Source organism: Hylobates moloch, unplaced genomic scaffold (assembly GCF_009828535.3).
Source record: "Hylobates moloch isolate HMO894 unplaced genomic scaffold, HMol_V3 SCAFFOLD_7, whole genome shotgun sequence".
NCBI classification, from domain to species: Eukaryota; Metazoa; Chordata; class Mammalia; order Primates; family Hylobatidae; genus Hylobates; species Hylobates moloch.
The window spans coordinates 73,994,173-74,011,762 of record NW_026652282.1 but is presented as its reverse complement, the minus strand read 5'-3'; the positions used below and the strand labels follow the sequence as shown (position 1 = coordinate 74,011,762).

The following is a 17,590-nucleotide window of genomic DNA, read 5'->3' as shown; positions in this document are numbered from 1 at the left end:
TCAATGGTTTTAGACTCAGTGATGTAGCTGAGACACAAGTCCAGTTTACATTTGCTTAACAGGTTAAGGTAAAATGCACGTGATTTCGCCATAAGAAAAACATCGCAATGGCCCCACATCTTACCATTCAATTTGACGTTAGTGAAAACCATAGTAAGAAAAATCACTCCCTCATTTGAGAAAGTTCATCTTCTTAATTTGTGGCCTTGATGTGGTATCAGTTTTTGTGTTATCTGCAATATTCCAGCTGCCATACCCAATGTTAAAGGTGTACGATTGGCCACACTTTAAAAAATATATATATATGTATATGTGTGTATATATATATATGTATATGAACTGTAAATATCAAAGCACAACTATTTTTTAAACATTTATTTTAAATTCAGGAGTACATGTTCAGGTTTCTTATATAGGTAAACTCGTGTTATGGAGGTATGTTGTATAGATTATTTTATCAGCCAGGTATTAAGCCTAGTAACCATTAGTTATTTTTCCTGATCCTTTCCCTTCTCCCACCCTCCACCTTCAGGTAGGCCTCAGTGTCTGCTGTTTCCCTCTGTGTGTCCATGTGTTCTCATCAGTTAGCTCCAACTCATAAATGAGAACATGTGGTATTTTCTTTGCAGCCATAAAAAGGAATGAGTTCATATCCTTTACAGGAACACGGATGGAGCTGGAAGTCATCATCCTTAGCAAACACGTAGGAACAGAAAACCAAAGTAAAATCATTATATGGAAGTACTGCACTGCCATCTTTGAAAATGCAAACATAAATTCCATGACTTCAAAAAATGTTACTCCTGCTGACATTTCAAAGACAATGTACTGAAAGTTTCTAATAGCAAACATTTATTTTGGGATTTAAAAAGGAATATATTGTGTGAGGTGCTAACTTATCGGTTAAACATGTAGACCACTTATGAAGCATGCTAGACAGTAAATCAATCTGGCCTTGCCCTTATCACCCCTAATTATTTTGCAAGAAGTAAACATTTACACATACCTGAGAAGATAAAATATATTTGAAAGGAATACAACTGTAAAATAGGATATTCTTTAGCATAGATCATGGCCATGCTTGTAGGAAAACAATACAAATACTGGGCAGTATTTTGGTGAACAATAATTTTTACTTATGTCAATTATTTAATTTTTTCATAATCCTAGGTACTATTAAAAGTAAATCTTTATTAATTTATCAGTCATTTATGCTTTTTATAAATGTTAATAAACTTTATCTCTTGCTTTGTGCTGATCATTGTGTTAGACTTTATAGAATATATGAAGCTGAATAAAGCACAGAATAACTGACCTGAAATAGGTGTTAAAATATAATCAATATTTCGAAGATAAAATAATAAATTTTCTGAATCTATTGTAGATGTTATGGCAGTGTCTGAGTACCTAACAAACGGATTGATTTAGGAAAAATACACATATTTTGAAAGTGTTTACACAGTAGTGTTCTGCTCTGTGCTCTTCAGAAAAATAGAAACAATAGGATATATATATTTGTATACATACACATATGTATGTCTGTATATTATATATAGAGAGAGAGAGAGAGAGGAGAGAGAGAGAAAAATTATGAGGAATTGGCTAATGTGATTACAAAGGCTGAGAAAACCAAAATTTGTGTTCTGGGCCAGCTGCCTTAAGACCCAGGAAAGCCTATGGTGCAGATGGATTCCAAGACAGTTTGTTGGAGAAAATTTCCTCTTGCTTGGAAAGGCTAGTCTTTTTGTTCTGTTTGGGCATTTAACTGATTACATAATGCTTATCCACATGATGAAGGGAAACATGTTTATTCAAAGTTCACCAGAACCAGTTTTAATATTAATCTCATCCACAAATACCCTCTAAATTGACACATAAAATTAACTATAGGGATTAGCTACTGTGATAGACACAGACAAGTGAAATAAAAGTAAAAAGGCAGGAGAGGTTATTTTGATCTGGGGTGGCCAAGGGAAGCTTTATACATGAGACAAGATCAAGCTAAATCCTGGGTAGTATTTGAATAGGTTAAGAATGAAAAGAACCCATTCAACACACTTATTTTTCTCAGGAAGATCAAATCAGCATATTTAGCAGAAATAGAGGTTGGGATTATTGATGAAATAATTATTCTCATAATGATAGACTAATTAATTTGGACGAACTTTCTAGTTCAAAAAAATGTTGAATATGGTTCTGAGTATACTAAAATTTGTTCTTAAATTCATCAAAAAATCTAAGGACTGGGTAAAGATCTGTGAGAAAAGATGAAACCAGATTAAGTGAGCCCTTTAAATAATTTTATTTTGATTATGAGCTATCGATGGCTTTAATGTCTTGATAAATCAATTAAAAATGTGTGGCCTGCCAAGGATGAAGACCCTGAAAGACTATCCACCATATTGATCTGGGATTTTTAAGGTGTGTGCCCTGAGGTAATGGTAAATTTTAATAGCTGCTCACATTTTCTGTCTGCCTTCAGTGCTTTTTTTTGTTACCCCTTTTATTTCTTCCTGAGAAATCTCTCTAGAGAATATATCTCATTATGTTCTAACACACACTTGCTGGAAATGTGAACATTTCTTTCTGTGCCTAAATCACATTGTGCTCTTTCTCCCCCTCCATGCTAAGCTATTGAATTCTTAAATATTACTTCTTCTAGGAAAACTTTTCTCTTCTTTTATCCTCCCTAATTGTGCAATTAACACCACAAATAACTGTCTCATAGTCCTCTACTAAATGATCAATGTGTTACACTGTAGTGCAATAGATTACGTATTCCTTTGGTTTCCTCAAAATACCACGTACATCCAGAAGGTCATAAACCCTGTTTTTGTAATTGTATCTTGAGTAAAGTGTATTGTCTGATCTAGATGAGGTGCTTATAGCAGACATTCAGTGCTCACTATTTCTGTGCTTCTCCTTATTTTCATGTGTGTGTTTGTGGCCATGTGTCAAAATCGCACTTAAACTGGAAAAACTCTCTTCATGACTTCATGACTGAGTTACTGGATGATAGTTGGATAACACTAAACACCATCTGACGTTGTGTAACTAATAAATAAATTTTGTTGGACTATGCCGCTGAAATTTTATGGTCAAAATGATTACAGCAGCATAATTTGTCTTATTCTATTCTGACTAATACCAAGTCTAGAGAATGTTGACAAACACTATCATTGGTAGTTTAGATTTGAAGGGGTAAGTTCCTGAAACAAGTTCCCATATGACACCGCAGGCAGGTTCTCCACTTTTTAAACCCCTTATCTAATTGTAGAATAATTGGCATTATTTCTTGTTAAGAATTTTTAGGCCTCAGATACCTGATATTTCACTATAGAAGGAAAAGTTAATTAACCAACCCCCGATATTGGATGTTATAAAGTGGACAGGAACATTTCCTATTTTAAAATGTTTGCTCTGGTTACATCTTATATTTTCAAAAATATTTCATGATAAATTACACTTTTAATTATAAACGATTTATTCCTAGTTTTGTCTAGAACGTTATTATTCTAATAGAACTTATATATAGATCTTATCCATTGCCACTAGGAATAGAACAGACATTCATCAACTTGATGAAGAACATCTACAACTAATACCATATTAAATGAGAAAATATTGGAAGCTTCTCTTTTAAATTAGGGATAACACAAAGAGGTCTTCTATCATCACTTCTATTTGACATTGTACTGGACATTCTTGCCATAGAAATTAGTCAAAAAAAAAAATTTTAGTCCTGGCACGGTGGCTCCTGCTTGTAATCTCAACATGCTGGGAGAATGGCTTAAGTTCAGGAGTTCGAGACCAGCCTGGGTAACATAGTGAGACCCTGTATCTACAAAAGATTTTTAAAAATTAGCCAAGTGTGGGGGCACATGCCTGTAGTCCTAGCTACTTAGGAGACTGAGGTGGGAGGACTGCTTGAGCCTGCAGTGAAGCTGTGATCCTGCCACTCACTGCACTCCAGCCTGGATTATAAGCAAGACTCTGTCTCAAAAGAAAAAAAAAAAAAGAAGAAGAAGAAGAAAAGAAAAAAATGAATTTAAAAACCCCATCAATTTAGGAAATAAGACTAGAATTTGCTCAAAATATCATGTTATATAAAACAATTCAAAGCATCCACCATTAGAGCTAGTCAATGAGTCCAACAAATTTGAAGGACACAGCAATATACAAAAACCAATTGCATGATTATATATTGTATTATAGCAATGAAGACTAGAATTTAACAAGATAGATGCGAGACTTATACACAAATTAATACAAATCACCACCGAAAGAAATTAAAGAAGACCTAAGTAGAGAAACATCTCATATTCATGGATTAGAAGTGTTAATAATGTTAAGATGGCATTAATGTCCATATTAATGTACAGATTCAATGACATACAATACTCACATTAATTTTACAGGGATTGTGTAAAAATCCATTTAAAAATCCTAGCTGCCTTTTTTCCTTTCTTTTCAGAAATTGACAAGTTGATCTTAAAATTTGCATGCAGATATGAGAAACCAAGAATAGCTAAAACTGTTTAAAAACAAAAAACTAATTTGGAGTACTCACTCCCTCATTTCAAAACTTCCCATAAATCTACAGTAATCAAGACTTTGTGGTGCTATCATAAGGAAAGTAATAGTGGAATAATGAGTTGATTCAAAATGAGTACCAAGACAATTGAATGGGGGAAAAGATATTTTCCACAAATAATGCTGGGGCAACTAGATATCATCATACAAAATAATAAATTTAAACCCCTGCCTCATACATATACAAAAATTAAGTAAATATGTATCAAAAACATAAATATAAGAGCTAACACCATAAAACTCATAGAAGAAAAAAATAGAAGTAAATCTAAGACCTTGGGTTAGATAATAATAGATGTGACACAAGTGACAAAAGACAAAAGTAAACAAATTCAACTACATAAAAATTAAAAACTAGCATTCTTCAAATGAAACCAACAAGAACATAAAAAGATGTCATGTAAGGTCTGAAACTAAGTCACAATACTATTTGCTGCCTTTACGTATGCGGAAATAAGACAGACATTGAATGGCTTAACTCCAAGTTCCCCTCCCCATTCTATTCACAAGGATAAGGTATCCCAGACAAACAAATCCTCCTCTATAAGTGGACCAGATACAATTCTTTCTTTTTCATGAGTAGCAAGTTTCAGTTCACTGCCAGCCTGTAGAATTATTCAAACTAGCCAATCACATCTTCCTTCAGGAATCAGGAGTTATCCTACACTTCTGTTACTAAAAAGGCTATCTCACAAAGCCAATGCTTGTCCACTCCATTCCCTACTGTAATCTCTGGGTGGCCATGTATGCTAGGCAGTGCCCTCATACCCTGCGCTGTGTGTCTGTGTGACTAATAAACTTAACTGTCCAGTGAGAGGTGTTTTGTGTTTGGCCACCCCCATAATTCTCAGGTAAGAATCCATTCTTATCAATAAGCTAAGTAGAAAGTGATTATAACAACTGCTATCATGAACAGAATTATCCAACCATTGCTGTGGTCACCTGGTCAGTTCTAATTAACTGTTCTTCCTTAACTAACTGGTTCAATGGTAGGAAAAGGCTGCCTTGGACAGAACTGCCAATTTCTGATTATCTTGGTTTTGAATGTTGGCTTTTAAGGTACTTTGTTGTCTCTATCTCTTCCTACCCTAAAATACTCTCATCCAAAAGGCAAGAATTGTTATTAATTGACGATAGCATAATGTGCAGATGAGTTTGGCCTCTGGTGGTCTTCAAGTCTACCACCTATAAAGGTGGCAACAACACAGCAGCCTAACTGGTTGGCTATTGAGTCCTACTTTCCAAGAATCAGCCTAGAGCTCTCTGGTCAAATGTGTCTAGCCTGGTGACTGTCATTGACTGGTTGAGAGAGCCATACAGACATTTTTGTGATTGTGTACCCTTGGGATAGACCCAGGCATAGACCTTGGTGAGGATTGTGAAAACAAAGGAGACCACCACCTTGGGAAGAATTAAACATGGCACCCTGGTGCTTAACAAGAGTCATTGTTATTCAGGTGAGGGTAACAACTTCACATATTTTCTGTGCTGCTGCTTGCCTTGCTGTTGTTGCACACATTCTCCTAAACCCTAAGTGTATTGAGGTACACATCCATGGTGGCTGGTGATGAGAAAGGATCGAAAAACAAGCTATTCTAATGCAAAACAACTAGCCAAGGTAACTGGGTTTTACTCAATATTGCTACTTATAAGCACATCAAAGGGGTAATCTTGTGATGCTGGGGCTTGATGGCCTCTAGCCATGCCACAGGCAAAATGACCTTACCAGAGGTGGAATTCTCAGGCAAATTGACTGGCAATCCCTGGAGAAACTAGGTGGTTGCCTATGAGGCAGGCCAGGCCACATGCTTCCAAAACTATCTCTGTAACTATGCAGAATGTTACCACTCATGCAAAATTGGATGGAGACAGAAACTGAAAGCCATGACTTTATACGGCTAGAAATCCAAAATATTATGAGAAAATTTATGCAGAGAAAAAATAAAAATAAAAATAAAATGTTGTGAGGAAAGGAAGGGCCATAGCAAAGGATGTTTGTCATCTGAGTTGTGATGCTCAAAACCTGCTGTGCCATTTTTCTGTTGATGGCTTCGTTTCAACAAAGTTCTGGCCTTACTGTTATAGGAGAAAAGACCTATGTCACCCCTGTGGCACAACAAGGGGGTTAATTAAAAATGGACTTAATCCCAGGTGCTATATGTCAGATTTTGTTTATCCATTCATCAACCGATAGCTACTTGGGTTGCTTCCAACTTTTGGCTGTTGTGAATAATAATGCTATGAAGAAGGGTATACAAATATCTGTTTAAATTACTGCTTTCAATTGTTTTGGATGGAGTTGCTGAATTATACAGTATTTGTACTTTTAATTTTTTGAGGACCTGCCATTCCATACTTTTTTCCACAGCAGTTGCAGCATTTATATTCCCACCAGTAAAGCACATGGGTTCTAATTTCTCCTAATCTGTAGCAACACTTGTTATTTTATGTGTTTTTGATAACATTCATCCTAATGAGTGTGAAATGGTATCTCATTATGGTTTTGACCTGCATTTCTCTGATGGTGTATGATGTTGATCATGTTTTTATGTGCATATTGGTTATTTGTAAATATTTGAATAAGTGTCAACTGAAGTCCTTCATCCAATTTTCAACTGGACAGTTTGTCTTTTTGTTGATGAGTTGTATAAGTTTTGTATTTATTCTGGATATTAGCTCCTTGTCAACTATGATTTGTGAATATCTTCTCCCATTTTATGTGTTTCCTTTTTATACTGTTAATAGTGCCCTTTGATTTTTAAAAGTTTTTATAAGTCAAAGACGTAGTCTAATATATCTCTTTTCTTCTGTTGCCTGTGCTTGTCATATTAAAGGGATCATTTTGGGCAGGTGCCATGGCTCATGCCTATAACCCCAGCACTTTGGAAGGCTGAAGCTGGTGGATGACCTGAGGTCAGGAGTTCGAGACCAGCCTGGCCAACATGGTGAAACCTCGTGTCTACTAAAAATACAAAAAAAAAAAAAAAAAAAATAGCCAGATGCAGTGGTGCATGCCTGTAGGAGGCTAAGGCTGGACAATTGCCTGAGCCTGGGAGGCGGAGGTTGCAATGAGCCGAGATCGCGCCACTGCACTCTAGCCTGGGCGACAGAGGGAGACTCTGCCTCTAATAATAATAATAATAACAAAATAAAAATAAAAAAGGGATCATTTCTAAATTCAATGTCATAAAGCTTTACCCCCATTTTTTCTTCTAAGAGTTTTATAGTTTTAGCTCTTACTGTTACATCATTGATTCATTATGATTTAAAAATTTTATATGCTGTAAGGTAACAGCTCCTCTTCATGCTTTGGCTTGTGAACATTTAGTTTTCCCAGCACCATTTGTTTAATAGACTGACTGGCTTTTGCACCTTTAAAACACAAGTTGTGAATTAACTGTAACATCTGCTAAAATGTACCAACTGGAAAACTCTTGTAAATTTAATATTGGTTTCAAATTACAGTTATACCTGGGAATCTCATTAAATTTAAACATAGTACTGTTAGCAGCAGAACGTATGAGTCACACGGCACCAAAGTATGTTAGCAGCAGGACGTAACTGAGTCACGCAGCACCAGAGTATGTTAGTGGCGGTGAATCCATACAGGTCTGCAACAAACTCAATTCTTGCCTCCTCAGAAGCAATATTTCGACTGAGGGGCATAAGGCAGAAGGAGAGACTGAGGCAAATTTTAAAGCAGAAGTGAAGTTTATTAGAGAGTTTCAGAGCAGGAATGAAAGAAATGTGTATGCTTGGAAGAGGGCCAATGGGCGACTTGAGAGATCAAGTGCACTGTTCGACCTTTTGACTAGGAGTTTTATATGTTGGCATATTTCTGGGGTCTTGGGTCCCTTCTCCCCTGCTTCTTCGCTTGGGGTGGGCTGTCCACATGCACAGTGGCCTGCCAGCACTTGGGAGGTGAGCATGTGCAGTGCATTTATTGGAGTTTTATACATGCTCACTTGAGACGTTCTTCCTTTACCAGTTGAATGTCCCTAGGAGGTAATATACCAGTTATATTCTGCCATTTTGCCTTTTAGTGAATATGCTTGAACCCACTCACCCAACTCCCAAGGTCTCATCAGGAATCTGCCGATCACCAGCCCCTAGGTTTCCTATATCCGTTTGGAGACTACCGTTCCCTGATGCCAGCTGAGACCAATTATTATTTTAGAGAAACAGTTTAACACCACCTGACCATCACCTGATAGTTGCCTGACATTCATGGTAGTGGTGGGGGCCTCTCCTTCCCTATTCATGTCTGACTAGCTATCTAATGTAACAGTACCTACTATAATCTTAGCAGGGGTTAACTAAATATACAATAGAAGATTAACAGGTATAAGTCACCTTAGTTATCATAAAATTAAATTGTTTCTGTCATTTACACAATAGACTGACAACATGGTACCCTATAAACCTCAAGGTAAAATAGTCAACATAGCCCAGTATAAATTAAAACAGTATAGTTCAACAATTGAAATGTATTATATAAGACTATAATATATTAAAAGTAAATCTATTTGGACTTTTGTTCTCCCTTCTTGGCACAGAGTTTCAAAAAATATTTGATATTTCCTGAGTGATAGAAATGTCCTTTGTTATTTATAAAAAGCCCCTTGGGACCATACCAGAGTTTATGCTAAGAAGGTGACTCATGGCAGGGTCCCTAGATAACTTCAGGACGGGAGTTGGTTGCCAGAAAAACCAACCACATGATTAGGCAGAAAAAATTTTCAACCGCACTTTATTACCTTCAAGGAAGGGAGAAGGGCTGAAGATTGAGTTAAATAACTTGGCCACTGATGTAATTAAGCATGCCTACATGGTAAAACTTCCACACACACACACACATACACCAAAAAAAAACACAAAAAACTGTACAATGAGATTTGGAGAGCTTCTTGCCTGGTAAACATGTTTATGTAATGGGAGGATGGCACACCCCAACAACACCAGGACAGAAATGTTGTGCTACTGCACTCCCTTGCCTTATGTATCTCTTCATCTGACTGTTTATTTATGTAATTTATAATACAACAGTACCCATAATATAACACTTGCCTGAGAGTTTTGTGAGTAATTCTAGTGCATTATTATAATTTAAGGGAAACCCTACATTTATAGTTGATCAGTTGAAAGTGCAGGTGGCACCCAGAATTTGGGACTGACATTTAAAGTGAGGGTAGTTTGTGGGACTTAACATTTGGGGTCTGCACTAATTTCAGATAGTTATCATCAAAATTGAATTGAATATCAGGACACCTAGCTGGTGTCAGAGAGTTATTATCCGAACACAAGTACCTAATTAGTAAAAAGGTAATTATCCCCACAGCTTTTCCATTTAACAACCTTATTTGGCCAGCTCTTAAACGTGGAAAAAATGAATAGTTTCTCATGGCAGATTACGGCAACTTTAATGTTATGGTCTCATCCACTAAGGCCTCCTATGCCCAATATCACTGAAAATACTGACTCCCTCCAAATAGCAACTAGTAAATATTGTCCTATTATAAATCTGGCTAACATGTTCTGTTCAATTTCTATTTCAATGCCTCTCTGCTTAAGTTTACTTTTCCCTTTGAAGGGACACAATACACCTGTATCATGCTACCTATGGTGTATTTCAGCAGCCTTGCCATTACACACAATTTTTGTAGGCAAGATATTAACCCTGCTGTCTTTTATTTCAGGAGCATGAGTATATTACATTGATTACATTCTCCTCTGGGAAGGTTTGTTTGATATGCTGATTAAGGAAATACAAATACAAGGGAGTTTCAAAAAAAAATAAGTCATTGCTCCATATATAGTGAAAAGCCCTGCCACCTTTGTTAAATTTCTAAAAATCACTTGGTGAACTGAAGATTGCTTCATCCCTGATACTGTCAAGAAAGAGCTATTCATGTTCTCAGTACCCGTAATATTTATAAAAGTCCGGCATCTTTTGATCATTTTTGGATTCCGGAGGCAACATATTCCTCCTTAACAAATTTTGCTTAATATTACTGCTGTGTGACTTTAAAATTGACAAACTTTAAATGGAAGACTCTCCAACAAAAGAAGCTAGAATATGTCTAAATTGAAATCAACAGGCACTCCTAGAGATTCTTTATGAAACTGCCATTGCAAAATTATAACTGAGAAAATTATTACAGTGAAAGAGATCTGACCTGACTCCATCTTGCTTATAACCTCCAAGCTGTCCTTGTTCATTCCCAAGTGTAGGCCAAACTAACTTGGGGAGGAACATAGTTTATAGTTTAACTTTGAAACAAAGACGATAACAGCCCTTTCCCAAAAAAAAACCCACTTCCTGCCTGGGAACCAGACTGCCTTTGTAGAACTACCAAATTAGCCTCAAGTATAGAAATTATGGTTTCAGAGTCAGGCAGCTGGAGTCTACAAGATTCTGACCCTCCCCAAATTGCTCCTGGGGATAGCATCGCTGTTGTAAAACCTAAGATCAGTGCTTGAGATGTTTTGCAGAGCCTGCACTTGATAGATTAGCTGGCAACACCCAGATCGATAGACTGGCTCATCTGATCTTGTGGTCCCCACCCAGGAACTGACTCAGCACGAGAGGATAGCTTCAGCTCCCTGTGATTCATCTCAAACCCTACCAATCAATACTCCTGACTCATTGGCCCCCTACCCATCAAATTGTCCTTAAAAACCCCAGTCCCTGAGTTTTTGCGGAGACTGATTTGAGTAATAATAAAACTCTGGTCTCCCATACAGTCGTCTCTGTGTGAATTACTCTTTCTCTATTGCAATTTCCTTGTCTTGATAAATCAGCTCTGTCTAGGCAACTGGCAAAGAGAACCCATTGGGCAGTTACATTTTGATGCAGGTTGCCCTGGGCTTTAGATGTGAGAAACTGCCTATTAGGCTCAGCACTATGCACTATTACAGTGGCAATTGCTGGTCATATACTGGGTTCCCTGAGAAGATAGGCCCTCACAGACCCTGAGCCTCTAACCCTGCATACCTAGAGGCCCGTTATGCCTTGGATCATGAAAGTGAGACCTCACAAATTTGGCATGGCCACCAAGTCCTACTTGCCACAAGATGAAGCCAAACATGGGTCCTCTGGCATATCTCATCTATTGGAGGTAGTGACCTCTCTTGTCCTCAGTCCCTTGCCAGATGCTATGGTGCTGGAGGAGGTAAACTGTCTACCAGAAACCTTCACTGGCTATGGAGCCCCTTGGGATCCACTGAGTGAAAATAATAAAAGTTGTAAGGGCCAAAGAAAACTTCCCCTTTGCCCTCCGAAGTTTTGCTGAAAAATCAACAAAAAAAAGGCCGATTAATAGAATAAATGACATGCAATTTTAACATGCTCAGGGAGAACCGCAGTGATTACTCCCAATCCCAATAGTGTTCATAAGCTTATAAAAGCATTTTGAGGTTTACAAAAAGAATAAAGGATTTGACCACATGTGGTGGCTCACTCCTGTAATGTCAGCATTTGGGGATGCTGAGGTGAGAGGATCGCTTGAGCTCAGGAGTTCCAGACAAGCCTGGGTAACATAGTGAGACTGTCTCTCTACAAAAAAATAAAAAAATATATATTAGTCAAGCATGATGGTGTATGCCTGTCATCCAAGCTCCTTGGGAGGCTGAGGTAAGAGGATTACTTGAGCCCAGGAAGTCAAGGCTGCAGTGAGCTATGACCATGCCACTGCACTCCAGCCTGGGTGACAAAACAAGACTGTCTCAAAAAAAAAAAAAAAAAAAAATGGTGGCTTGAATTGTGGCAAAACAGGTTATAGTGGCAGTACAGGTACTAAGGAGAGAGAAGAAGAGGCTTCACTAACAGATGTTGTCTGTTACGTAGATGAAACATCACAGGTAGTGGCCCTTAGAGTAGTTGGTGTTTCTTTCGAACCTTTAAAAATTTCAGGCTCTCAGTTAATATTTCCTAGATATGAATGAGTAACAAGAGAAGGCCCTCGGAAAAAGCCTTACTACATCAATGGAGATTTTTTTCTACAGATTCATATCTCTCCCACAAAAGATAGCATTTCAGCAAATTCCAACCTTTTTAAATAACCATCTTGAAATATGTCAAAGAAAATATATTTTGGAGTGAAATATTTTGGTTTCTTTCAAAGTTCATAACACTTTACAGATATTACCACCATGATAGGTGATGGAACTCAGAGAAATGTGTCTGCTTTCCATTCTTAACCAGAACATCCCTGTTAAAGGACAAGACCCAAGGATCAGTGCAAATGGCCAAACTTCTGGTAGTCACCTTGGCACTGGATGCCCTGTCCAACAAATGTCCCGTTTTGCAAATTTTACAAATTCTGGGTCACTGACTAAGAGCTTCCCCCTTTGGGGTAAAGCACTCAGATAGTTTCCTGACTCACATATACTCAAAATTTTAAACAAGGTTATGAATATCTCTAGACTACTAAGGCTGTAAAACAAAGCTTTACCAGGACACTTATCTTTTTGAGTTCTAGATATTAATGATCATGATCAAGGCTCTCAGAATATACAATGCTGGGTTCTCAAAGAAGGCATTTAGTGGACTTTACATTTCCCCTATAGGTCTGAAGCAGAAGTTTAATTGAGAAGTATAATGGAATCCTCAGAAATACTAGTTAACTGACAAATGGCAAAGAGAACCCCAATGGATGTCATTATTGCCAGAGGCATTAATTAATCTCAAATCACATGCCCTGGAGACATGCTCTCCCTACACCAATGCCACACAAGTCCCTCGATTTCTTTTATTGGACATAAAGAGAGATACCTCTAAAATTCATTCTTTTTGATGACTACCTCATTATGTGGCCTTCTTCCTCTATTTCATGCACTAAATTCACTAGGGATGCTCTTGTCCTACTCCCTAAAAGTTTTAGCCATTATTGAGTTTAAATTGATACCAATGAATCAAAGGTCAATTGTGGGTTAAGGTCTGAAATAAAGGTCCAATATTATGTGCCTTCTTGATATCTGGTAACATCGTTCGTGTTTCAAATGGCCTAACTACATGTTCACCTCCCCTTCTGCTCCCATGGATAAAGCACCAAAAAAAAAAAAAAAAAAAAAGGGGCACACAAAAACAGAAAAAAACAATTCTCGTTATGAAAAGTACCAGCAGTAGCTTCTGTATATTCTTGATAAGTGGATTTCAGTGCCCTACCAGCCTACAGAATTATGCAAAGAAACCAGTTACATTCTCCTGCAGCAAACGGGACATCCCACCCTCTTCACACTAAAAAACCTGTTTCTCAAAGTTCCTGGTTGTTCACTCTGTTCCTGGATGTAACCCTTGTGTGGTCCTGTGTGTTATGCAGTGTCTTCTCCTGTGGCTGTGCGTGTATGTGAGAAACAAAGTTTAGAATAATTACTGAGTCCATAGCAAATTATATATCTCTTTCCCATGTTATATTATTTTGGAAAGTTATAGCATGTATTAGTATTTCATTCCCTTTCATCACAAAATACCATCCCATTTATAACTATGTCATGTTCCTTTATTCATTAATCAGCTTTTGGACATTTGAGTTGTATACTTTTTTTATTACAGATTTGCTGACCTATTGTCTACAGTGAGAATGTTGGATCTGTAAGAACCGTAAGGATTGTCTAGTTCATGACCTTTCTTTTGTAAGTGAGAAAACAGCGCCAAATGTGTCAGAAAACTAAGTTGCAATAATCACAATTGTCAAAACAAATAGTAAAACAAAATGACAAAATATATTATTTACTAACTCCACTATGTGCCAAGTATTATGCAATTGGATAGTTATAAACCAATTTTAAAAGGTGAAATTAGTCCCTAAATGTGCTTAATAAACTGACCCAGAAACATTTATGTTGTACATGGTTGAGCAAACATTGATTCAAATGTTGTGAATCTTCCTTTTTCAAAGCCTCTGCTTTATCCTACCAAACCACATTTCCTCAAGAAAATGAATAATTTTCCAAATTTCAAAAATCTCTCCATTAGGCCTACTATTGCATATAAGTAACAACTTTCCATGACGGATTTTAAGTTCAAATGTAAACATCATATACCATAATTGACCAAGGATCAATGATCATATGTTGTTGATTGTCAGATATGGCGCTTCATTATACATTTTAAGTGTTTTTTTTTTCATTTTAATTTTTTGTGGGTATATAGAAGATCTATATATTTATGGAGTACATAAGATATATTGATACAGGCATACAATATGTAATAATCACATCAGGGTAAATGAAGTATTTATTACCTCAATCATTTATCCTTTTTGTTACAAACAATCCAGTTACACTCTTTTAGTTATGTTAAAATTAACAATAAATTATTATAACCTATATTCACCCAGTTATGCTGTCAAATACTAGGTCTTATTTATCCTTTCTAACTCCTTTTTGAACCCGTTAACCATCCCCAGTTCCTCCGCGTTCTCTGGTAATGATCCTTCAACACTCTCTCTCCTAGGGTTCAACTACTTTAATATTCAACTCCCACAAATGAGTGAGAATATGTGAAGTTTATCTTTTTATGCCTAGCTTATTTCACTTAGCATAATGACTTCCAGTTCCACTTATTTTGTTGCAAATAGAAGGACCTAATTACTTTTTATGGCTCAATAGTACTTCATTGTGTATATGTACCATATTTTCATTATCCGTTCATATGTTGATGAATACGTAGGTTGTTTCCAAATTTTGACTATTGTGAATAGTCCTGCAGTATATGTGAGTGTGCAAATATCTCTTTGATATTGGATATATGCCTACAAGTGGGATTGCTGGATGTATGATAGCGCTATTCTTAGTTTTTTCAGGACTCTCCAAACTGTTCTCCATAGTGGTTGTATTAATTTACATTCTCACCAACAGTGTAGGTGGAATCCCTTTTCTCCACATCCTCACCAGCATTTGTTATTGTCTGTTTTTGGATTAAATTCATTTTAACTGAGGTAAGATTATATCTCACTGTAGTTTTGATTTGCATTTTTCTGATTACCAATGATGTTGCACCAAATTCGGTCATCAATGATAGACTGAATTTCAAAATGTTGTACATATACACCATGGAATACTATGCAGACATAAAAAAGAATGAGATCATAAAAAAGAATGAGTTCTTTGAAGGAACATGGATGAAGCTGGAGACCACTATCCTTAGTAAACTAACGTAGGAACAGAAAACCAAATACTGCATGTTCTCAGTTATAAGTGGGAGCTAAATGATGAGAACACATGGACACATAGATGAAAACAACACAAACTGGGGCCTACTGGAAGGTAGAGGGTGAAAGGAGGGAGAGGGAAAATGGAAAGGAGGGAAATGGAAAGAATTCATACAATTCTTTGCCATTTATTTGTCTTCTTTTGAGAAATGTCTATTCAATTCTTTTGCCTATTTTTAAATTTGATTATTAAATTTTTTCCTATAGAGTTGTTTGAGCTTATTATATATGCTGGTTATGAATTCTTTGTCAGATGGATAGTTTGCAAATATTTTCTCCTTTTCTGTGAGTTATCTTCTCACTTTATTGATTATTTCTTTTGCTGTAGAGAAGCATTTTAACATTATTTCATCCCATTTGTCCGTTTTGGCTTTGGTTGCCTACGCTTGTGGGGTATTTACTTAAGAAATCTTTGTCCAGTCCAATGTTCTGGAGAGTTTTCCCTATGTTTTCATTTTGTAGCTTCATAGTTAGAGGTCTTAGCTTTAAGTGCTTAATCCATTTTAATTTTTGCATATGGTGAGAGATAGTGGTCTAGTATTACTCTCGTGCATATGGATGTCCATTTTTTTTCAGCACAATTTATTAGAGTGACTGTCCTTTCCCTATTGTATGTTCTTGGCACTTTTGTCAAAAATGTATTCACTGTAGATGAATGGGTTTGTTCTCAGTTCTCCATTCTGTTCCATTAATCTATGCATTTGTTTTCATGTCAGCATCATACTGTTTTCATTACTATAGGTTTGTAGTATAATTTGAAGTCAGACAATGTGATTCCTCCAATTTTGTCCTTTTTGAAAAGGATAGCTTTGGCTATTCTGGGTCTATTATTATTTTGTATGAATGTCATGATTGTTTTTTCAATTTCTATGAATAATATTGGTATTTTGACAGGTATTGCATTAAATCTGTAGATTGCTTTGGGTTGTATGGACATGTTAACAATATTGATTCTTCCAACCCATGAACATAAAATATCTTTTCATCTGTTGATGTCCTCTTCAATTTCTCTCATCAATGTTTCATCGTTTTCATTGTCGAGATCTATAACTTTTTTAGTTACACTAATTCTTAGGTATGTGATTTTATTTGTAGCTATTGTAAATAAAATTATGTTTTTTAATATTTTTCAGATTGTTCATTGTTAATGATTTTTGCTATTGATTTTTGTATGTTGATTTTGTATCCTGCAACTTTACTGAATTCATTTATCAGTTCTAATCATTTTTAGTGGGGTGTTTAGGTTTTTGCAAATATAAGATTGTAACATCTGCAAAAAAAGGATAATGTAAATTCTTCCTTTCCAAATTGGATGCCCTTTATTTCTCTTGTCTGACTGCTTTAGCTAGAACTTCCAGTACTATGTTAATAACAATGGTGAAAGTGGGCACCCCTGCCTTGCTCCAGATCTTAAAGGAAAGACTTTCAGCTTTTCTTCATTCAGAAATATACTACCTGTGAATCTGTTATATATGGCTTTTATTGTGTTGAGATGTGTTCCTTCTATACTCAGATTTTTGTGAGTTGCTTTTTTAACTTTTAAGTTCAAGGGCATGTGTGCAGGTTTGTTACATAGGTAAACTTGTGTCATCGGGGTTTGTTGTACAGATTATTTCATCACCTAGGTATTAAACTTAGTACCCATTAGCTATTCTTCCTGACCTTCTTCCTCCTTTCACCCTCCACTCTCCAGTAGGCCCCAGTTTGTGTTGTTTTCATCTATGTGTCCATGTGTTCCCATCATTTAGCTCCCACTTATAACTGAGAACATGCAGTATTTGGTT

General features: G+C 36.4%; 1 long non-coding RNA gene across 1 annotated transcript in view; it reads left to right on the top strand.

Moving 5' to 3' along the window:
• Nucleotides 1–14,245, top strand: part of LOC131383901 (uncharacterized) — a 37,707-nt gene extending 23,462 nt beyond the window's left edge. Inside the window, exon 3 of the long non-coding RNA XR_009214300.1 lies at nucleotides 14,147–14,245. This is a non-coding gene — a long non-coding RNA (uncharacterized LOC131383901). The remainder of the gene's footprint in view (nucleotides 1–14,146) is intronic.
• The last annotated feature ends 3,345 nt before the right edge of the window (nucleotides 14,246–17,590 follow it).